Raw genomic sequence first — 24,371 nt, 5'->3', positions numbered from 1 at the left:
GTATGGCTTCCTGCTATTTAAAAAGAATTACTGTAAGTGTACAATGGGTTTTTGTGGGCTCATGTGAGAAGTTAACAACCATTTAAAAACTGTTTCCATGAAAAATAAGTTATGTTTCCAATTATAAAAAAATTGAGGGGACCAAATTATTCATAAATGGGGGATTTGACTGTATTATTGGGTGTGTAGTGACACACTAGAGTCTCTACTCAAAAGGCAAGACATGCAGCGACAACACAAGACACATTCAAGATCTTCCTTTAAGATCCACTTCAAGTGTTTTCTCCTCTGTGAAATATGTCTAGAATCCTCATGCAGTACTGATTGGGCCTTTTATTTCCTGTGTTATCAGAGACTGTAGAACCAGCATGCCAGAAAAATCAAGGGGAATGTAGTTTAACACATGAAAGTTGCTATATTAAGTAATTCAAGAATGAAGGAATTCTATTCTATAATAGAAGGAGAGTATTTTTATCTTTTCAATCTCCTGCACAATATCCCAGTTCACAACAGATAGAATATTATACATCCACTGCTACCTCATCCTAAGAGACGTCAATAACTTGGAAACTAGACTGATGCAACTAACTGTACACACTGCAAAGTTATTCTGGAAGAGAAAAACTTCTTTTTGCAGGTATGACACAGATGTAAAGCTAATGGCGACAAAGACCGCAGCTGCAAATATATGTGCTCATTTAGGAACAAGTCCAAAACTCTTTTGAGTTTTTTTTTGGTGGGAATGAATTCAGTAGTGTTTAACAAAAGACAGACTTTAGCTTTTTTCTTTGAGAACATAACAGACACATGGGATACTATGACATATATTCATACTTTCCTTACACAACTCAGTAAAGTTCTCTAGTGCATTCCATAATAAAAATGTTTAAACCTTACAGGCCTTATCACTTTATTAAATACTTTTTGCAAGTAGAAAAGAGTATAAATTTCTGTTATGTAATGGAAATAAGCTATATTTTTATGGCCAGTCCAACATTCAAATAATGAATAGAAACACCCATGAAGTACTATGTTCTGCAGGTACGAAAAAAGCAGCAGTTTCTTTTACATAATGGAAATATATTGCATTTTACAGCAGATTCAACGTTCTAGTAATGATAAGTGCCAATGAAATGAATGAAGTGCCTTCTAATTTTCTCCCACATCCCTCAAGACTGGAAAAAGAACAATCCTGCCACTTCTGTGAACAGGTGAATACATGAATGAAACTATTATTTGTAGGTTTCTTTCTTTCTTTTTTTAATGGTGAGGTCGTTCTTTGGCAACCTCCTCCTAATTACCAGGAAGCTGTGCCTGCAGGCCACTATACTAGATTTGTCCATTCCCTGTTTCCTTTAACATTTTCCCCCTCTAGAATCATAAAGCAAAACAAAATGAACTGTTATGTGATTTTTTTTAGAAACTGTAAATTTTTCACCTTAAAAAAATGCCATATTCCAGAGCATACCTTTCAGACACAACCTTAGGTCACGTCATGTCTGTGTGCCAACTGCAGCCTAACTGGGTTCGGTCAGACTCAGTCAGCAGAGCTGGCCTGCTCAGCAGAGCCCCACAGCCATGATCTGGAAGCGTCAGCCTCACCACGTGCGTGACATTAAGATGATCCACAGCAATCCTGCAAGACTACATTTGAAGTAGAGCTTCCAAATTTGCTGTGGTTGGCATGACCTAGTTTTGGCTTGAAAGGTACATTTTTTTCCCTCTGGGTTTTACTGACTACACATTGGAGAAAAAAAAAAAAATTATGTTCTTAAAGGGATTCTTACCCTTCCCTTTCTTAAGGAAATTTAGGGAATTTAACAACTGTTGGCCTCTGGCTAACACACAAGCTAAAGTCTTTTTCCAGCTTCGCCTACATCTTGACCCCTCATGCCAAATATTTCATGCAGTCTATTTATAAAGTTCATCACTTCCCCTGTTACTTCATCTTTAGAAATGCCAATAATTTAGAAACTGGAATGATGCAGCTGGTCTCATAAACTGGTAAAAGGAAGATTCTACAGCGGAGATAATTTCCCTTTTATAACTTAAGAAATCAATTTATTTTCTTCTCAGTTTTATAGCTAGAAGGGAGGTAATCCTAATGTTCCTTATTTATACTTCACCTTAGTGTTCAAAGGTGATCCAAAGTTCTAAAGATTTTGAATGTCAACAGTTCTTAACGCGGACTGCACATTTGAATCACTTGAGATACTTTCAAAAATTACTGATCCTTAGATCCATCCCAGACCAATGAGATTGGAATTGTTGGAGCTGGTTCCTCAGCATTGTAAAAGCTCTCCCAAGAATTCGAATGTGAAGCCAGATCTGAAATCCACTCTATTAAAACCTCTTAGAAATACAGCACCCCTTTACAGGTATATTGTAGCATTATTTAATTTGGGTGTATATGTTCTTGAAATTTACTAGTCTATTTATGAGCTGATTACTATGAAAGAGCTTCTCAGCTATTGCACGATGTGAGAAAAAAACTCATCTGGATAACCTCGCTGACTCTCAACAGATTTATAAGTTGCAATCATAGAAAGCTCTGCCTTTCTGAGATAAAACAGTACTGATAAATATGCCCCTTTCCTGCAAAACCAGCAATGAGGACTTTCGAGGGCTTAATAAAATCACTTGTTTTCATCTGGATCATATTGAATTTTTGGAGAGTTTCCGGTTGCATTAAAAAAATAAACTCACCTTACGATACTTAATGACTTCTAAATCTCTAATAATATGCTAATTGAATTCAACGCTGTATACTTAATTTACTCAAGGTGATAATTTTCTAGTTGTATGTGTGGTATTAATGCATTATCTATCTAAGACCAAATTCAGTACATTTTATGACTTCCAAAAAAGTCAGTCCATTAGATCAAAGTTCCCAGTCTTTCATAACGAATTTAATTCTCTACTCTAGTCACTGGGATATGATTAATCAAACAGTGCAGCCCAGTTCCCCCTCCTCCCTCCCAATATGAAGCTGGGCTTATCTCATGAGGAATCTGGTTTGTGAAAATAACATGGCCTAGAAGCTGGAATGAAAAGTTTGTTTACAGACTTGGAATTTTATTCCATTATAAAATTAAGACCACTATCTAATCCCCCCTTTACATAAAATTGGATGTGGCTCATTTTACAGTAAAGCTTCCTATGAAGAAATGCAACATTTTCCTATGTAACTTGTAGTACCAGTATATTTATTTCCTCTGCATGTCTTGCCTCTTCTGTCTTCTGAAGCTGGGTGTGTGTGTGTGTGTGTGTGTGTGTGTGTGTTTTATGTTTGTTTGGCAATGTAGAAAGAGCAAGTCCAGTTTCTTGGATTCTACGTGTCTTATAAAGTCATGGTTTCCTATGTTCTTACAAGCTTATTCTCTTCTTTTAGAGTACCTTTACAGAGTAATTTTAAAGTACACAAGATTTTTTCATAAGGGTATGACACCCCTAAAGACTTTTATTTATCTATTTTTTATTTTTTTTAGAACAAGAAAAAACAGGAAAATACCAAGTGAAGTTTTTTTAAAATGATTTTTTGTAGGAGGTAAGAGTTGAGTCTCCATTATATGAAGTGTTCTTGGTAGCATCTCACTGTTGGTGCTCTTCTTCCCTCATTCATAACTTGTTCCACACGCCCTGTCCAAACAGTGAACTGCAGGGGAGGACCTGGATCAGGCCCCGCTTCCTTTCAGCTGTGTCCAGGAAACAAGGCCTGAGTGGGTGTGGAGGAAGAACAAGTCCTTCAAGTCACCTCCCGATCTGTAACAGGGAGGTTTTCTGTCATACCAGAGAATGGAAAGCGGATTAGCTAGGCTCTTCCTACTTCCAGTACCATCCTCTTAGCTTCATTAGCTGCTCCCAATTTCAAAAGAGACTGAAGTCTTGGACAAGGCCTGGGCAGCCTCTCCAAAAAGGAAGGCAAAGTTGAGAATATGGCAGGCCATATAAAAAACTTATAAAATGCTGTTATACTTTGGAGGGGAGATGAATCAAAAAAATTCCATTTTCCAGAATACTGCCAATGATTTGACTCATCATTTAAGACTCACTTTAGGTGTCCTTTCTTCTAGTGAAGACTGACCTGACCAGTCATCTCCTGAAAAAGTTGAACATTCTATCACTTAAGCATTTAACCTTCAACATACCTGTAAGATAGTGGTGATTACATTACATTCACAATTTCATCTGGCACGTTCATCTCCCTCATCAGACTGAATTCCTCAGGGACAGAGACTCCATCTTTCACTTTTGTATCCCTAACACCTAGCAAGCCACCTCCCATTAAACACTTAGTGAATGAACTGACTGATTAATTAATAAACTCTCAGTTGATGTCCAAGAGGGAGTGTTGGGGAATAGCAGTAGACATTTTCTGGGCAGAGCCCAAGATCGTTTTCAAATTATAAGCTTACTCATTTCTTTAACTTTCAGAATGCATGGAGTTGTATGACCAAGTTCAAAATTCACATTTATCTTCTTCTAAATAGTGGTTCTCACCCAGACTTCACGTGAAAATCACCCAGATAGCTTTGAGAAATAGCAAAGCCGAGACAGCAGGCTGATTTAATCCAAATCTGGAGGTGGCTGGGCATGAGCATTTTTTAAAAGCTCTCTTATAGTCACGATTGAGAACCACTGCTCTAAACTAACTGTAGGAAGGACACCCAATGTTTTATACATATGACCCTGTCACTTAACATATACCCAAGATCAATTACAGCTCAGTTTTTGAACGGATTCTGTGAGAAATCGTTAGCTGATTGTAGTCCTTAGATGATCAAAATTTTTGAGAAGGCTTTCGAAATGCGATATTAAGTACATCACAATCCACTTCCAGAAAATATTACTAGTAACTGTATTTAATTATCGTTTACAGAATTAGCCAAGAGCTATGACTTCCTCCCCAGTTTTAGGGTAATCCAGGCCTCAGTAGTGAATTCTTGTTTCCTATGCATTTAGAATACTTGTTGCTGTATATGGATACTAAATAAAATCTGGCATTTTATGGAGTCTTAAGAGTGTGCTCTACAGTTGGAAGGTTCCAAAGAAGAAATTCAAACAACTATAGTCAAAATCAAATTAGGAAGTACACTAACTAGCCTTAATTGTTTTGTTTGAAAGATAGGAATGAACGCAGCATTACCAGTGGCACTTAATATTGCATAAAGCACACAAAACTCCCCCTTGCCAGTGGGCACCACAAAGTGACATGGAGGCCATTTATCGTTGTAACCAATTAATTCCAAATTACACATCTAATTTTCACATCTTCAAGTCACATTGCTACTGAAAGCATTGTGAAATACAGAGAACACAGATTATTTTGGTGTTTGCATGGTAATCCAAATACGCATTTGATTCTCCTCAACGGTGAAATAAGGTGGAACCAAATGTAGTTACTTAAGTTCACTGTAGAAATTTGTCAAGGAATCCATGATGTAAAGATACAGTAGCTATTAATCTTGCAGTTCAAAGTGTATGCATTTGGAATTCAGAAGTATCTGAGTCTGACCTGTGACCAGCCTCTCTGTCTGTCTTCACTTCTAGTCAAGAGCATGGTAATGCTTTTATGAAAAAACAAGAAAACTGTTTATTAGAAGAAAGAAAGTTTATATTATTTCTCCTAGTAAAATTCTAAAAGCGATCCTTTTCCTTTTTCAAAAGGCCTTTTACTGGACACAGAAATATTCAATTAAAAAATAAAAGCCATGCATTTGATGAATAAACTTGATATAACATTTCCTAGTTTTCAAATATGATGCAAGTTGTTCCAACTTGTCAGTATTCCAAATCTATCTCTGGTTTTAACGTTTTGTTATTTTTTTTTAAACTATAATGAGAAAATTAAAAGGTGTGCTTGAAATAAAAATTCTCTAGAATAGGCACCCGCACTAGTTAAATTAACTAACTCCTGAAACCCATTTAATATCCATGTACAAACTGTCACACAGCTTACATTCTTAAATTAAAACTCTATAAATTACTATGATTCCTACAAATAAAGGTTAAAAATTAAAACAGCTCAAAAAGTGAGAAGCAAACTGTATGTCACTAGATGGAGACGACATAAAACTAGGCGTTCACATTTCAGTTAAAGCTAATACTATAACTGGAAAAATCTATGTTCACAAATAGTAATAAGACATTGCTTGTGAAAAGAAAATCTATCAAATAGTTGATAAAATATATATATATATATATTTTCCCTTCCAGGTTAACAATATGGAACCGTATCATGGACCAAGAACTAATTCACTTCTTTAAAAACCATACTAACATATCACGCAAACATAGTTATAATCATGTCATTCTGGGGTTACTGAACACTTTTCCCCATGACGCCACGCAAAATTAAGTTTCTATAGCTCAGTCATTTCCTTTTTCTTATCTCATTGCTGAGAGATTTTTGGCACAGTGGGTAAGAGAGTGAACCCTGGAGGCTATCAGTTTGAGGCTCTAGCTCTGCCATTAACAAAGTAGATGACTTTTAGGCAAGTTGTATATTTTTGTCTTAGTTTCTTCATCTGTGAAATGGGGATAGTAATATATATAGTGCCTATATCGCTTGGTTTTGAGGAAAAAATGAGATAATGCTAGTTGATGTTCAAGCCCTTAGACCAGTGCCCATACAGTAAGCTCTCAAAGAAAGTTAGCTATGATTGTCATTGCCTAAAAATAGCTATAATAATGCCTTCAAATTAATAATACAAGCTTTTTACACATATCATAAAAGTTATTGGAATTTAGAGACATCTTGAGTAGTGATGCTGAATAAAAGTAAAAGTGGAATTCCTAAGTCATAGTTGAAAGTATCAATTATATTTATAGAAGATCAGTCTTACTTCCAGCCACCAAGCCAGCAAGAATTGAAAACCAACTGGTCAACATATGTTGATGCAGATGGAAAAAGGCTACAACTGTCTTTAAATTCCCCAAAGAAAGCTGGTGGAGAGCCTTCTGGTCACTGCAGTCTAACCTATCATTACCCGTGCAGTGAGACTCTTTGATGGGTTTCTTGTCTATGAATAATACATATTTTGGGGACAGCTTTACAAAAATAAGCTTTCTTTGATCCAAAAAGACCTATGACTAAGCAAATGCAAAGAAAGAATTACCTCCCAACCACAAAGCAGGGTGGTATCCATGTCGGAAATTGAGGCAACTGGCAAAATTCAAAAGTATTTTTGAGATAAACCGGCCCCACAGTTTATATTCTAGAGAAGCAGGAAAATTTCAAGCTTAGAAATGGCTCTTCCCTTAATTTTTAAAAATAAAATTAGGAAAAAAAAATCTGATTATTTCTTTGTAAGGAATTATTAAATAAAAGGGCCTATCTTTTTAGAAGATCTGGTATTTAAAAGTATTTCACAGGGAATTCCCTGATGGCACAGTGGTTAGGAATCCGCCTACCAATGCACAGGACACGGGTTCGAGCCCTGGTCCGGGGGGACCCCACATGCCTCGGAGCAGCTGAGCTTGTGTACCACAACTACTGAGCCTGCGCTCTAGAGCCCGCGAGCCACAGCTGCTGAGGCCTGCACACCTAGAGCCCATGCTCTGCAACAAGAGAAACCCCCGCTCGCCGCAACTAGAGGGAGCCCGCGCGCAGGAACAAAGACCCAACACAGCCAAAAATAAATAAATAAATTTATAAATAAACAAATAAAAGTATTTCACTATGCAAACCATACTGGCAAATATTCTTTAAGTTCTGTGAATCTCCCTAAGAGGAATAAGCGTTTTTTTTTTTTTTTTTTTTTTTTTTTTTTTTTTTTTTTTGCAGTACGCGGGCCTCTCACTGCTGTGGCCTCTCCCGTTGCGGAGCACAGGCTCCGGACGCGCAGGCTCAACGGCCATGGCTCACGGGCCCAGCCGCTCCACGGCATGTGGGATCTTCCCGGACCGGGGCATGAACCCGGGTCCCCTGCATCGGCAGGCGGACTCTCAACCACTGCGCCACCAGGGAAGCCCGAATAAGCGTTTTTTCCCCAATGAAATTTAGAATTGTATTTACACTTTGAGTGATAAGTAGCGGATTTTAAAGATTAGTTCTTCAGGATAAGTACAATTAAGTTTGCCTACGGAGTTTTGTCTCGAAATGATCTTCTGTATATTCAGATTGTAGTGAAAGAAAAGATTCTGGTTGTTCTCCTGTCCCTGTGACTCCTTCCCCAATACCAGCAGTAGTTAGTGAGTTCAAGTCTACCATCTTGTAATGCACAATGGCTATTTTACTCTCCCAGCCCCGCTGCTGATGGCTTTGAGGGGATGAGTAAGAGGCCCCGACATCTTATGGGGTTTGACCAAACATTCTTTTCAGTTCACTCTCTGTGATTCTTGGTATAGAATAGCCTTCTTATCCCAAGAGCAAATATTCAGGATTACCAAAACTAAACAATTCAAATACCTACAGACTAGTTAAAAACTAAAGTTATCTGACATGTAGTGTCATGAATAAATTAAAATGTTGGCAAGAAAAAGTGACCTCCAGAATTGACCTTTGTCACTCATCTTAAATATATGTGCCCTGTTCCCATCATCAAAAATATAACAAAATCAACTTACGATAGACATGTATACATTACTATATTTGAAATATAATCAACAAGGATTTTTCTTTCTTCAGGTATTAAGAAAACCTACTATAACAGTCATTTGATATAACTCTAGAAAGACAATTTAGCAGTTAATCTACATGATGTGACAACAGAGCCATTGAGTGCCAAGAAAATTATTTTCTTGCTAAAATCTGCAAAGTTGTTTCAAAAAGGTCTCTTTATGTGTATTGCTTGAGTTCTATATGTGGCAATATATCAGTTTCATAATCAGAAAAATGACAAATTACATCTTAACATGTATTTCATAAATCTTCTTTATGTAGAAACCTAATAACTAATTTTCCTATATAAATATATATAATTAATGCTTAATTTCTATGTGATTATTCATTGATACAGTTTCTGAATCTTTATTTTTAGTTCATATGAATTATAACTTTGATTTAAAATGTTTAATTTTCCTGAACTCTGAGTTGACCTTCATATAAAAAATTATTTTAAAAATCTACAATTAGCACTTAAGTACGTTTAAAAATCTTCAATTCTGGAGATACTTAAATACCATGATCTGTACACAAAATGTAAATGTGTCCATTATCTATCTGCACGTGCATATATATGCAGTATGTACTAACTACACATAAACTTCAAATTCTGCTAACTTATTAAGTTCATTATTTCAGGAATAAATGTAAGTTTCCATTGCTCAGTTTTTCTTTAACAGAGAAATTGCTTTATATGAAGAAGACAACAAAACTCTGAATTTTTATTTAGAATCTGTGATAGGAATAGAGACACTTTAGCAAGTAAAAATTAAGTGCAGAAATATTTACCTATTATGCTTTTAAAATGTGAACACCTACAAAGGAGAAATGTTACATTACTTTGAGAATACAGTTTATCAAATGTCTTTATACAGAATAAGAGTGTATTTGATAGTTTAACTGCTTCTGATTTAATTTAATGATATCAAAGACTTAAGGAAATCAATACTGTCAAGTCAAATAACTGATACTAAATAGTATATCACAATATTTAAAAAAATAAATCCTTGAGTTGAGTAGGAAAGTAGGCTTGTTTTTAGTATATGTAATTTAATGATTATAAATTTTGTAATTCGAAATTTGATTTTTCATAAAAATCTTTGGTTTATTTTAAACATTCCTATAAAAATCTACTCTTAAATGTAAAAACAATACATTCTGTCCATCATTATAGATGTTTGTGAACTTTTAAAATTTTATTTTTAATTAAAAGTAAATATTTGGTCAAAAATATGTTTGGAAGAAAGCTTTTGGCCTTTGAATATTATAAAAGTTTCTTAGAAATCTCTTTAAGGCTGAGTACAATAAAACTAGGGCAACGCATATATTCTCAGTTACTCTTAAAAAAAAACCTGTAAAAGTGACTATAGTGGCATGTTCTGACACATTCTTTTCATAAACTGAACCCTGTTAGTGACAGCAGAACAGATTGTGTGCATCTGCTGGGAATGAGCCAGATGACAGTGGAAAAACGCACATGGATACCTTGGCACAGCAAATAAAAAATGGAGAAAAAAAAAGACCTGGAAGAGAAAGTGCTCAACTTTAATTGAAACATTCTTTCCAACATGATGAACTTCATCCAACCTCCTCTTGGAGCCTGTCAATTTAACATATAAGAATGTGTTTTAAAAGGGAGGGTCCTTTGTAAATTAGAACTGTTTGTCCTCTCCTTGCACTAAATATTGACTCAGGTTTTGGATTATTTCTTCAAATTATAGCAAATATAATAAGCATTAGGGTAGAAAAAGAGGCCAAACCACTCTACCACAGTCTGGTAAGAGAATGCTAAACTTCTAAAAACCTTTTCAGGTTCAAGTCAAATTTTAAATATCTGGGTTAAGTTCTGAATTATATGGGTAGTATATTGCCAAGTGCTAGGGATATCACACTTCAAACGTTCTGCAAATGTGACTGTTGTAAATGCTGCTTGCACTCAACAGTCCTACAATATTTGATTTTATGCTGATCTACCACAGTATTGTTTAAACAGTTGGCTCAATAGCGCTAGAGAGGTCCATACATAAAAACAAATGTGCTTCTATAAATCATATAAGGAAGTTCTCTTGGATGCTCTGATTACAATGAAAATTTATTCTATACAGTATACAATGCAAATTTTAAACTGGAGACGAAGTTGTTTAATAGATTAGTAGTCTGACTGAAGCAGCTGCAGTCAAAAAAAAAAAAAATCTGGTGATTAACAGCCATTTTCCAGTAATCATAACCCTGGAAAGGGCTACTAAGCAGGGGGAGGGGGTTGCAGATGGGAATAATTCTCTAAGCCCATGTGCCTTAGAGGGCTCCATCATCTTCATGCAGACTTATTATTACTATTATTATTATTTTTAAATTAAAGCTTTTAGAGGCATCCTTGATTGCAGTGTTGGGAGCTGTCCATGCCGTTTTACCATAGGGAAGTCCACTCTGCAAGTATTCCTTGCACTGAGCACTCTTTAGCCAGGCATTAAAACAGGGCTAGAAAAGAAAGCCAAAATGCAAGGTGCACACTGGAGGGGTGTTATTCAAGAGCATGAGAGTAATTTCAAGTGGTTGCAACTCCACAGGCTGTCTAAACGGGGCAGGCCTCATCGACACTACCTGTCATCCAAAATATGAATTTTTTTGAGAAATTAGGTGAATATAAAAGCAGAACAAAAAAGTGGTAAGCAGACTCTGAGACCAGATTTATTCCCATCTTCAACCACATCTTACCTAAATTTGTTTATTTGTGTTATCAAAAGGTGTAATCCTCAGGTAAATTTCTGCATTTTCTGTACCACTTTATATTTCTTCTCACACAAAGAAAATACCCAGATTAAGATAAGTTCATTTGTTTGTCACCTCAAAGTTGACAAACTATAATTAAAATGGACGATCCCTCAAATCTGGGGAAAAAAGGATGATAGAAGTGTCTTTTACTTATTTTTTAATTCTTCCAATAAAAATGCATTTTATCTTTACAAGTAAACAAAATTTATTAATTTATTCAACAAATATCTATAGAATACCTATTATATGCAAGAGTGATTGTGAAGGAATAGAAAGATGAGTAAAATGACATTCATTCTTCACAAATTAATTTATCTCCACATACAATCAAAATTATGTAATAAGAAAAATAAAGAATACTAATAAATCCTTCAAAAATGGTTAATACTAATGCTAAGAGAAAAAAAACCCTTTAGAACCCTTGGTGAGGCTGTTTTCACTATTGAAACCACACAATAACTCTATGTACCTCAAACACTTCCTCCAAACTGAATTTTTATTAAAACTAAGCAATAATCTATGTGGAATTCAGAACTTTCAATAAATGACTTTTAAAAATCATAGATGAAATTATTTTGTTTCTTTGCTTCCATTTCTAGTTCTAAAAATAATGTGATATTTATCTAATAACATCTGATCTGTGAAAGATTTTGATTTTCTTGGAGTATACTGTACTGAGGGATCATTAGCATTGACCTCATATAACATCAGAATTAGAGACTTGCCCTGAAAGTGACTCAGTTTTAATGGTATGAAAGTATTATTGAAAAAAGAAAGTTCAAAATAATTATTCCACCAGGCATTTCTAAGTGATCATCATTGGCAGGAAGATAAAATGATTAAAATATAGTGTAATGATATGATAATAACTTACTAATTACTTATCACTTACTTTCATTTTTATATGTATTATCCCATTTAATCCTTACAACAACTCTAAGAGGTGGGTGGTATTATTATCCCCATTTTACAGTTACTGAAACCAAGGCTTTCTGGTGGTTAAATAACCTACCTACAGCCACTAACCAGTAAATGGAAGACTGGATTTTGAACCCAGTTTGGTCTTTGCTCTTAACCATTACTCTGTATTGCTTACGAGTCTGTTTGTCTAATAGCACACATATGTAAAATTAAAGAAATGGTATTAAGTATGGCAATGTGGTCTTCAAATTCTTTATGCCTGCAAATCAAAAGAACTGATTTTCTCTTTCACTTGCATTCATCTTCATCCTCTCAGGCTTTTTGTCTCTCACTCTCTTTGCTCTTCCCCACGCACCTCCCCCTCTACACACACACACACCTTGGAGGTTTGGCCCAACACTTCATTTAACATAATCAAGGCCATAATTTGGTTCAACTAGTGCAATAACTGTACCATCTCCTCAGACTTCATAATGCTGTGCATTTTTGCCGTGGACATACCATTCACTGACTCTAAAGCCATCAGTGCTTCCTTACGAAGACACCATTCTGCAGCCTTTGTTGCTTCAAGATCAGTGTCTGGAGCTCTTTCGTGACATGGCATTGGGCTGTGATGAACCACATCAATCTCTCAAGTGTAAGAAGGTAAGTTAACACCTGAAACAATTCTATGATCTCACACGTGTAGTCAGAACAAGTTAAAAGTGCACTTGCTTTCTCACAATACCAAATATTCTGAAGCAAGATGGGAACTCAGGAGAGAATCCAAAAACAATAAAAATTGAAGAAAAGAACGAAGTCAAGAATTCTTTGATTTCTGAAGCTAAAAAATGAGAGAAGTCAAAAAATATCATATAGTGCTCACACTAACTCAAGAAAGATCAAATAGCCCTAGCAGGGACATTGCCCATTCATTTCAACCAAAGGACAGTAAGGAAACAAGCAATGGTTCAGAGTACCTTACCCGGCCCTTTACAAATCCATTAATGCCATTGTGAAGTTTTCTTTTTGGTTTATATAAGGGGGAGAAAAACTCAAAGGTGAAAGAAAAGAAAAACATAGTCAAAATTATTTCCTTAACCTATAACCTAGACAGACTCTAGGTTAAAAGTGGTCTTTTGATAAATACTAGAAATGAACAAATAGATACACTTTAAAAAAAAATAGCCAGGTTTGTTCGTCTTCATTTAGTTAAGAAAAATAATCCTGACGAAACTATGTCTGGGTTTATACCTTTTAAACATATTTATATTAACTGTTACAGAAGAAGGGTGAAAAGATCGACTTTCTGGACCACAAAACCTTTACTTAAAGACCATCTGAGAACTTAGTAAGGTTTGTCAAATGTGAATAGAAATAAGGCAGCTTAAAAAAAGTACTTGGTAATTTACTCATTAACAGTTTAAAAAATTTTAAATTCTTGCCCAGAGAATTACCTACTTCAGGAACCTCCAAGAGATTAATGTTTTAATCACATATAGTTTTATAATATTTATAGAGCAAGATAATCCATTTTCAATTAAAAATTTATCCAGTGCACATACTGAACAACTGAAACTTTGCAATGTGTCTAACAATATTTATCCAGTGGTGATGATTCAAATTATCCTATGGTTCAAGAGAATTCCAAGAAGATAAAGAAGTCTTGTACCATATCCTAAATGAAAGCATAATTTTAAAGGTTGAATCTTTAAATAGGGTGTTTAATTTTCTAAGAAATAAATGTCAAAAAATTATTGACTCCTATGTATATTAATATATGCAAAAAAAAAGTTTAACATTTTTTCCTCTTGCTAATGGGCCTTGAAAGTGTGCCAGGTGTAGGGCACTTGCTCATAACACCTACGGCAAGAATAGGCCATCGTGATCATACTCTTATGAATTACCTTTTACATTTTAAGATCCATGTTGTGTTAATTTCTTAACATTTTATTAGGAAATATTTGCATCCACAGAAAATAGTTGCTTGATATTCAAATGTAATTAAAATTATCTTTCTTATCTATTTTAGTTTAAGGAGAAATAAAATTAAATTACGTTTAACTGTTGGTCTTATCTGGTAAATTTTATATAGGCAATTAATAATCGGTTTAGTGGGTTAATAAATAAACTAACATTTATATGCTATTTGTATACTATTAAATCAATAATCTAATTTAAAAATAAAGTTGGAACAAATATTTATTATGTAGTAACACTTTCTACTTAAGGCTCTCACTTAATACATTTCTACAAGAGAAGGCTAGTTTTAGAAAGGTGTGCTGGCAGTAATTTGACTACACTTCACACAAATAAGAATTCTACCACTGATTGAAAGGTGCCATGGCAGCTAGAAATTATTTTTAAAAATCACACTGTAACGGCTGAAAATGTAACTGGTAATTAAAGACTGGTTTTAACAATTTTTTACTCTATTTTACAAGGAGAAGTACGAGTTTTCAGACTACAGTTTCAAATGCAAAGAATATTAATGCAGATATTTAGAAGCTGATGTATTTTGCATAGTAATAAGCACATTACTTACACGGTACCTTTCAAATGAAGAGTATAAACCAAATCTGAAAACTAAAGCCCATATTTTCTCCCTTTGTATTTTGACCTAGTAATCATTAAAAGTGTGAGTGTTTATCAATAAAAATTACTGTAGTGCCACGTATTGTGGTAGAACATTGCTATTTCCCGAGATAAGTACAAAAACCATTCAATGTTAATTTGCATCACAAAATGACCTAACATATCTGGAATATAATGCACAGGCTTCATTGAAAAGAAACCATTACATTTTTCTCTGCAAAACAAAAAAATACAGACATCTGATTGGGCCTGCATGTGCTGGAGGAGGGGGGGTGGGAAGAGGGCTCATTTTCTATCTTACACCTATTGTTTTAGGCATTCTAAACTGCTCTATGGGAAGAAAAAGGAAACATACTGAATCCACTTTGCAGTTAATGTCTTAGTGATTTAAGAGGCAGAGTTTTCAAGTTATAGAAGGGAAACGTTATGCTTTTCCTTTCCCGAAGCGATTGCCCAGGAAGAAGGCCCTCTGGTCCTTAGCCTACGCAAGGGGAAAAAAGGACATTACATCGGGCTGAAATCACTCCGAGACAGAAGAGGGGAAGTTTATGATGTGGCACTGTGCGCTGTATCTGGTCTGCAGCCAGGAAGTTTTCATTTTGTAGCTCTGCTGCCAGTACCTGTCCTGCATATTCAGGAATAAAAATACATCAGACCTCTACCTTAGAAACTGTGGATGTTACAAAGAATTAAAAGAGTTTATTTTTCTTTCTTTATCCTGAGTGTAATTACTATTTTTAAAAAGAAAGAGCTGAAACTATAGTAACTGGAGGGTTTTTTTTCCCCTTTTTAAACTCCTCAAACTACCTTCACACAAAGCCATTTAAGTTAAATGGTACATTTACAGACTCACCTACATGAAGGATATAACTTAAAACATCTTCTTAGACACATACATTCTGTTCAGATACAAAGAATGTGGCAAAAAAAATTGAAAAATATAGGGCCATTATATTCTTAAAATGTGTGTTCTTCTGTATGTGTGTGTGTGTGTTCATTCATTAAAGAGATTTTTGACTGCAATTAGGTAGTCGGTCCTATAAAGGCTTCCTTGTGTGACCATGATTTCTAAAAATAAAATGCTCCAGTGAATATTTCTGCTAAATAATCACATCTTCAAAATTACTTTAAAGAAATCCCAATCCCTCATGTTACATTCAGCAATAATACCAGCTTTCCATAATAAGCCTTGGTTGTATACCTCACGCGTGGTCAACAATTAATTAGAAGGTTAAAAAAAGTCATGTTTACTCTATTAAGTAGTAGACTAATTTCCTTGTCTGTCCCCACTTATTTACATTTGTGAATCTATTTTCTAATTTTGCAAATAAATAAGCATATCTAAGCCAAAGCTGCCTATCTTCGGGGTTCGGGGAGAGATGCATTCTCTTGCTATCATTCTAACTCGCTGAAAGAATCACAGATGTGTGAAAAAGCGAGAGGGATAGTTGTTAGCTGTTTTAAAAAACACTTCGCATTCTATCAAGACCATTATCTACTGCTTTTTATATCCAATATACTAGAGATCCATGGTATCTAAGAACAATTTATATGAATTCTTCCTGTGCATCTTATCTATGACAACAAGATACAAGAGGAAAACCAGACCACACTCGGGATACTATTTGGAAAAAGCAGGTTCTCACCAGGGACTGCTTCAGAGATCAGTTTCTCCAGTCTCTAGAAACAAGTTTAAGGTACTTTACTTAAATCATTACTAGAAGATTTGCACTGTCATTCTACATGAATCGCAACCACTTGCAGGATGAACAACATTGCTCCATTCATTTCAGATTTACAGCATTAAGAATTAATAAAGTCTCTATAACATCTGCGTTATTAAAGAGTAATGATTCCTGTGGAAATCTGCCCATAATAAGTTTACTGTTTTTATCGCTTGTAATATCACCAATTTCGTTTATAATGTCCTCAAAAGATAATCTTCATGTATACTTTGAACTTTGTTTACGACTGGTTATATTTTTAAAATAAATACAGAGATTTAACTTAGGCAATACAATGACAATGTACAACAAATGCATTATGGTAATGACGAATGCTACTCATGTTATCACCTCAAACCCAAATATGTATACAACAGGTATCATATAATTTCTATACTTAGTAGGAATTTGACTTTCCTTTTTGTAGTTAATGTTAAAATAATACCAAAGAAATGTGAGATAATGCTATATTGGATAATCTTTTTTATAATCTTATTTTTTCAATGGTATTCTTTGTTACAGAATTTTCTTTAATTATTTTTCTTGCACAGACAAAAACTAACATAAGAACATTGATGCTATCTATTTATTCTTAAGAGAGATAGGAAATGGATGCTTTTAGCTCTCTTTACTTCTTTATACCTCAATACATCTGTAAAATAGTTACTACTGAAATCTTCTTTTGAGAAAAATTAATTCTAGTGTACTTTATATAAGTTAATATTAAAATAACAAAATTTTCAGACTTTTTTCAGCATAGACTTTTTTCAGTGTGAGAAAGGTTATCAATAAGACCTGCTTTTAAGAAAAACCTGACAGTTTCCTTTGCTCACTAACTATAGCACATGATTAGAAATTATTTTCTTTCTCATGCTGTTATTCACTTACATACTGCATACTTGCTTCAATTCTCCAAGGGAAGAAATGTGGCTCTTGTGGGAAAGGTCCACCCCTTTCTACATGCTTGCTTCCTTGAACGAAAGAAACACACCCCCTAACATTCTTTGAAATGTGTCCAACATGCACAGAATTGGAATAGCACTGTATTACTGACCAAATTAGAAAATCTTAAATGAGAGTCAAATATTGTTAAAGTGCGTGTGTCCTGAATCAGGACAACTAACTGATGCATACAGAGGTAACGGAAATGAACTATGTTCAGTCTCAGCCTAATGTCTATGTTTGGATGCTCAGAACACTTGTGTTAGTGGACGAAATCTGTGAGTGTTTTTGTGCACTTGTGTGTGGTATGACAACTCAGGAGGAGGCCCATAAATGTTACAGGTTTCTGAGGGCATCCTTTGAACTTAAGACATTAGGCGAATGCCTCCTCTCTTTCATAAATACTTTAAAGAAAAAATGCTCAGAAACTGATGTATCCATCTCTTGTAAGCAGAATCAGAAAGTTGTCTGAAATCACAGAAGTGCATGAATATTGAAAGTCTACGCTCACCATCCTAATGACAGAAAACTCACATCAAAGTTGGTATCCACTAACTTCCACCTCATTTGACAATTTTCTGGTCATGAGAAATTGTCTTCCAACAAGTTTTCCTTCTACTATGTAGAATACTATGCTCCCAAAGCAAGTTTTTTTTAATTGTTATTTTCTAATAAGGAGACACACTCCATACTTGTGGGAATCTGTGCATTTATCTTTACTTTTAATTTTCCTAAACCCTCTTTTATTTTTTATTCCATTTTTACATAGAAATTTACAAGTGTAAAGACACAGTGTGAGCAAAATTTGATATCTCTTTTAAGGTATTCCAGTGTTTAACTGAAACGGTTAGTCCTTTTGCAATTTGTTCATCAGGCATTTGCGGATGAGCTCAGCTATATAATTTCCAGGCCTACAAAATGGAAGCTCTGCTACTCCGCCTATGTTTTTCACTTGGAATAAGAGTGGATATAAAGTGAATATATAAACTGGACCTGAAGGTAATAAACTTATTAAAACTTAATAAGATATTGTTATGGTCAAAGAAAACCTGCTAGTGTGTGCCACAAATCCACTCAGATGAAACATCTCATTCACTGGCACTTCCTATCTTATTATAATAATGCACAGAAAATTAAACACATAAATATTAATTTTATGTATCACAGAAGATGTAGGCAATGAAAATGCAATGTTTACATTTATGGGTGACTCATTAGTGTTTTATTGTGTGAAACACTAGGAGGCATCAGTTGGGTAAAAAAGGACTTCAAATTTTAAAGAAGCAAGAAATTACTGTAGAGTTGGATGCGTAAAGAGTAGGGGTTTTCAAAATGTTATTATGTAAACCAAAACTTTATTCTCTGAAAACATCATATCTTATAAAGAATGGCCTTTATAAAACATTCATGAAATAGATATAATTTGACCAATAAACACCTATCAAGATCTATTTCAAATGTATGGATTCATTAACTATGTAATTTCACATTTTTGTGAAGAATATATTTGGTAACAGAATAACATAATGGCTATTGGCTACCATGCATTTTCTGCTCGGTTACTCAATACCATGAGAGTATCTTTTATTTCTGGCAAATTCTGTTTTGTGCTCTCTACAATGCCTCTGAAAATGTTTACTGCAATTAAGACGTATAATAATAACTTTCACATAGCATCCAGAACTTTAAGTCTGTTCAGAAGGAAGTGATGGAACTTAAAATGAAAGCAATGAGGATGTATATAAAAAGTACATGTTTTCTCTTATTTCACTATTGAAAGCCTGTCATTTGAAAACTGAGTTTTCTACTGTTTGAATGGCTCTTCATAATGATGAAGCAACAGGGTCGTGGTATACTTATCTAGCAATCATTTGAAATTGGAGTGTCTTGCCGTTCCTCAACAATCAGCTTTTATCTTTGACCTATCAAAATAACATGTGAACTGCGTAATCCGCCTTTTGTAAGGTGCACAGACTCTGTTGTCGCTCCTGGTTTTGTGAATCGCCTCTGTAATCTGGTTTGATTTCCTAAAGATGACAGATCTCCGTGAACAGTCAGGCTTTACTGAGTGCAGGGCAGTCCACGCGCCCATGAGATTAAGGTACAGTGCTGAGGACGGGGATCTTAATCACCTACCCTTCCACATGCAGCACATAGACTTAGCACCAGTGATTAAATCTTTTCATTATGCCCAGGCAATCACTGCATTCATAAAATGAATATGTGCATTTTTATAAGTTTTAGATATTAATTTGTGTGGTGTTTTCTCAGAGGATGTGCTTTGGAAAAAAAAAAAAGTAGAACTTTATTAATAGTCTCTTTAAAGTCCACTCTGTGATCCTTAATTGCATATGAAATTCTTCCATGTTGTTCTGAATCGTGTCCCTGAAGCCAGGGTTCTCTGTTTAATAACTATTTTTTTGTTGTTATGAAGCACAAGTGTTGCTGCACAGATATTTCCCCATTTTTGTCACTTTCTGAGATTTCATAGACTCAAAATATACCGCACGTAGAGTTGGGAAATAAACCCACAAAATATACTACAATAAACAAGAAAGTTTTGAAATATAATGTGAACATATGCCGAGCAGTTATTTAGCTCAGTTTTTTATAAAAGAAGTTTAAATACAATAAATCACTTATTGGAAAGATATGGTTGTAGTGTTATGCAATTTATTGATTTGGTAAAGTGAGGGCCAAGGAAGAAACTCACAGACATCTGAAAGATATAAAACATGATGCTTTTCCAGGATTCAATTTTGAATCATTAGATAGCCCTTTTCCCTAATGGAATGAACCCTTTCCCCCAAATTTTGAAAATTGAATATGTTTACAAAGAAGAAAAGAGGCAAGGTACAGTAAAGTCCTTGTTATTTAAATTTCATGTATTTAATGTTGATATGTTTTTGTTCTGAAAAGTTAACATATATGATTGCATACTTTTAATGCATGAACAGCTCAGGAAAGCTGGAAAATTGACTTTTTATTATAAAGTGCTAATTTGTTACTTAAACCCCAGAAACAGATTAAAATTTAATAAAAGTTACATCTTTAATATTCTCTTTCACTATATTCCACAGCAATCAGAATGTAAATAGTGTAATTAATGAATGAGGTAACATACTGTCTTTAGTAAGAAGTATGGAAAATATGCCACAAATACTCCAAAGCCGTGTGAATTACATTAGTAAAAAACAGATTTTTATAAAGTTTAGTAAAACCTGAAGTAAGGATAACTGCCAACTATTGCCTCCTTAACTCGACTAGGGGACCATATCTTAAACAAACGTTGAGTTTAAAGTGTGTTTTGATGAAAACTTTTAGATATGAGTTAGAAGTCTAAAACAGCCAAATATACTTTCCTACAAAGAGAATGAGATACTTAGCTTTAGAGATTTTTTTTCCCTCTTGAGATAGGAACATTAGACATGTACATCTTTTACCTGTCAAGTTCTGAATCTACTTGCTTTAGAACTACCTCTTTAACTTAATAAATAATTTCATGCATACACTGGGAGACAAAAATATGGTTTATTAACTGCCTTATATTCAACCAAAACTCCTTGTGCCATATTGGTACATACTCAACGTTTTCAAAGACTGGCCAAAACTTATATTATTTTTAAAATTAAATACGATGTTTTAGTTTCAAATTGGAGATTGTCAATCTCTTTAAAGCTAAAATTAGTATGCATACAGAGGTTAAATGGGGTTCACAGGTGGTCACATTTCCATCTTCTACCAAGTCTCTAGGGATTGGAGTTATTATATTCTACATAAACATCTTTACTCTGCAACCGCAGTTCTATTGCAAGATGCCAGTGAAAAAGAGGCTGGTCACTCTTTTTGACTGGTATAATGAGGTAGCTAGAGTTCCTTTTATAGCACTTAGAAAATACAGGCAGTCACTAACTATTTCACAAGACAGTTACTATTAGAGTTAGTATCAGATTCACAATAGTAAAATGCACTTTGTGTCAAAGCAATTCTCCACTGAGGACCGTTAAAGAACTGGCAGAGGGCCTGATTCTGCTTTATACTGTCCGCATTTACATATAAAGGAATTTTATACAAAAGACACACATTCCTAAAATGTGAAGAAAAAGGGCTTTTCTCCCAAAATGGTAACTAGTGGACCTAGAATAGTCTCAGACATGTTTCAGACATACAATTTCCTTTAAGAATGAATAGCCATATTCTGGGAAGGAGATAACACTAACATTAAATTTAAATACTTGCATAATATTTAATAACACAATAAACAATGTGCCATGTCTACATATACTTCCTTTGTGCCAAACTTTATCACTGAGTTTGGTAACTTTCATCCAAAGTCCAAACAGAAGGCAATTTAAGTGACTTAACCTTATTTGTTTTTAAACAGCTATGTATTTGACTTGACATAAAGAGCAATGCACATACTGAAATCCCAACAAGAATTGTGAAATGTGTAGACTGCCATGGCCAGTGTATTACTTTTTGTCTACACCAGTTAAGAAGCCCTCTATCAAGCCAGCACTTTGGTAATGGAAGGAGATGCACAAAGGTATACTCTGACAGACAGCCATGCTTTAGCTCAAACTAATCCCAAGATTTAGTGGCTCAGAAGCATAACCCAAAGCAAATCAGTCTTTGGTGGGACCCATAGGAGCATCTTTCCACAGTGAACTAACGGCTAAATCTTAAGGCATGTACTTCAAGGTCACAGAACATTCTGTGAAATATTAAAGTCCACCAGGCTCCACATGCTCCACCATATCAAACATGCTAATGATGTGAACTAACTTCATGAAACTTTAAACACACTGATGTGACAAGAACGAGTCAGGAGTGATTTCAATAACTGATGGCAAACAGATAGGACTATCTAAAAAGTTACTTTCAGCAACACACAAGGAAACCATGGAATCTAAGAAGAGAACGCACAACAAGCCTCAACTTCAAGCCTTCAAAGAGGCACAACGATAGACCCAGTGCCGTGGAATATAATGATGCAGATTTCAGAGACAATACCCCGGCTACTTCTATTTCCTGGAGAAATGTCAGAGGTACTTACATGAAGGAAGAACCGATCAGATTAGTCCTTGGGATATTTTCCTTTCTTAAGAGAGAGACAGAAAAAAACAAAAACAAAAACAAAAAAACACAACAACAACAATAATCTTTACTTCGTCCAGCCTTGAAGTGCTTCTCCACCTGATTCAAACATGCAGTCACGGCGACCCACACAGAACCTTCAAAGTCAATCCAATAGCAGCCCGAAGATGTCTGGGTGTACGCGTGTGCTCAAGTGTCTGACTGCGAGCAGAGCGAGCAGAGAGCTGGAGACGATGTGTGTGTGTGTGTGTGTATGTGTGTGTGTGTGTGTGTGTGTGTGTGTGTGCGCGCGCGCGCGCGCGCGCGGGGAGGGGAGGCGCGCTCGGGGCCGCGCATTCGCGCGCGCCGAGGCCGCTCCAAGCAGCAGGAGGAGGGGGAGGAAGGGGAGGAGGAGGAGGAGGAGGAGGAGAAAGTGGCTCTCAGCGGCCCGCAGGATTAAAAGTAACCAGACTCGTCCAGAAAACTGCGTCCAGGAAGGAAGTGACAGAAGACGAATGGGAAAAGGCGAGCCGCTCTCAGCCTTTGAAACATCGCGTAAAAAAGGCGGGGGGCGGGGGGAGTGGAAGGATGTTGGGAGGGGAGGCGGGGGTGGCAGGGAAAACGGAGCACGCGGCTTGGGGTTCTAAGCAGCACATCCCATGAAGTGCCTCTTGCCTTCTTGTCCTTTATTTTATTTTGTCCTTGCCTTTGCCTTTGCCTCGCGCTGCCTTCTTCCTCTCTCTCCCTCACAATCCCAAACCGTTGACTCTCTCTCTCAAGAGCTGGAGAAATCATCAGTTTCACTCTTGCAAAAGGGGGGCGGGACCAGACCTCGGAGCATTTTAATAAAACAAACATAACAGCAGTTCCCTCCTCACCCCTCCCGTCTCAACTAGATTGATAAATTACTCCACTACACTACTTTAATTATGTATATGGTATGCAGAATAAATCACTGAACATCAGTACCTCAATCAAGCACTTTTAAATGATAATTGCATCTTGGTGAATCAATCTTTCCATTCCTGACATTTTGCTAATTTTAGTTTTACGGTGGGGTAATGGCACATGCCATACGCAAACCTAATGACAATTCTTTATTGCTCGAAATGAAGACAACGCCGCGAGCGCTGGCTCCCTGCTCACTACCGGCGCCGCCGAGGACTCTAGGAGAACCGTCTCCGGCTGCTGCGCGCTCGCTCCCCAGGGACGCTGCGAGCCAGCCTGCAGGAAAGTCCTTCTAAAGTCGGGATCTTTCCTCTGACCAATAGGAGCGCGACCCTAATAGTTGCTCTTGTGACTCCCCCCCCCCCCCCCCCCCCCAGTTTGGAGACGCGTTAACCACTTCGTTCTTCCACCGGTCCGAGCGCTCCTCCGTTACTCACGCGTAAAAGCCCCAGTCCAGGATGTCTGCAGCACTCGATTCCAGCGCGCTTTTCCTTCACGCCCAGAATACGCGGGTTTCGGCCCTGAGAGGCTGGAGGGCTAGAAAGGGAGCCGAAACGCTTCTCAAGTGTTAGTAATGTACAAAATAATAAAAGGATTACCAGTATTTGAACTCTCGACTTCATCTCCGGGCCATGAACTTTCTAATCAGGTTGGAAATATTTACCGAGGCGGCAGCTTCCTCGGAGATTTCCCCCTCCTTTCTCCCACAGTATCTCTTCCACACCTTACTGGATTTTATCCAAGGCATTAACATGTAAACTAAACCAACTTCCCAAATGCATTAGGCTTCCCTATCCGATAGCTGATGA

General features: G+C 35.9%; 1 protein-coding gene across 1 annotated transcript in view; it reads right to left on the bottom strand.

Moving 5' to 3' along the window:
• Positions 1 to 22,815, bottom strand: part of MEF2C (myocyte enhancer factor 2C) — a gene marked incomplete at its 3' end in the record, with an annotated part of 145,195 nt that extends 122,380 nt beyond the window's left edge. Inside the window, exon 1 of the mRNA XM_079702527.1 lies at positions 22,595 to 22,815. The remainder of the gene's footprint in view (positions 1 to 22,594) is intronic.
• Positions 22,816 to 24,371: the final 1,556 nt, after the last annotated feature.

Source organism: Hyperoodon ampullatus, assembly GCF_949752795.1.
Source record: "Hyperoodon ampullatus genome assembly, chromosome: 4".
In the NCBI taxonomy this organism is placed as follows: Eukaryota; Metazoa; Chordata; class Mammalia; order Artiodactyla; family Ziphiidae; genus Hyperoodon; species Hyperoodon ampullatus.
The sequence above is the reverse complement of the archived record's forward strand: the minus strand, read 5'-3'. Positions and strand labels throughout refer to the sequence as shown.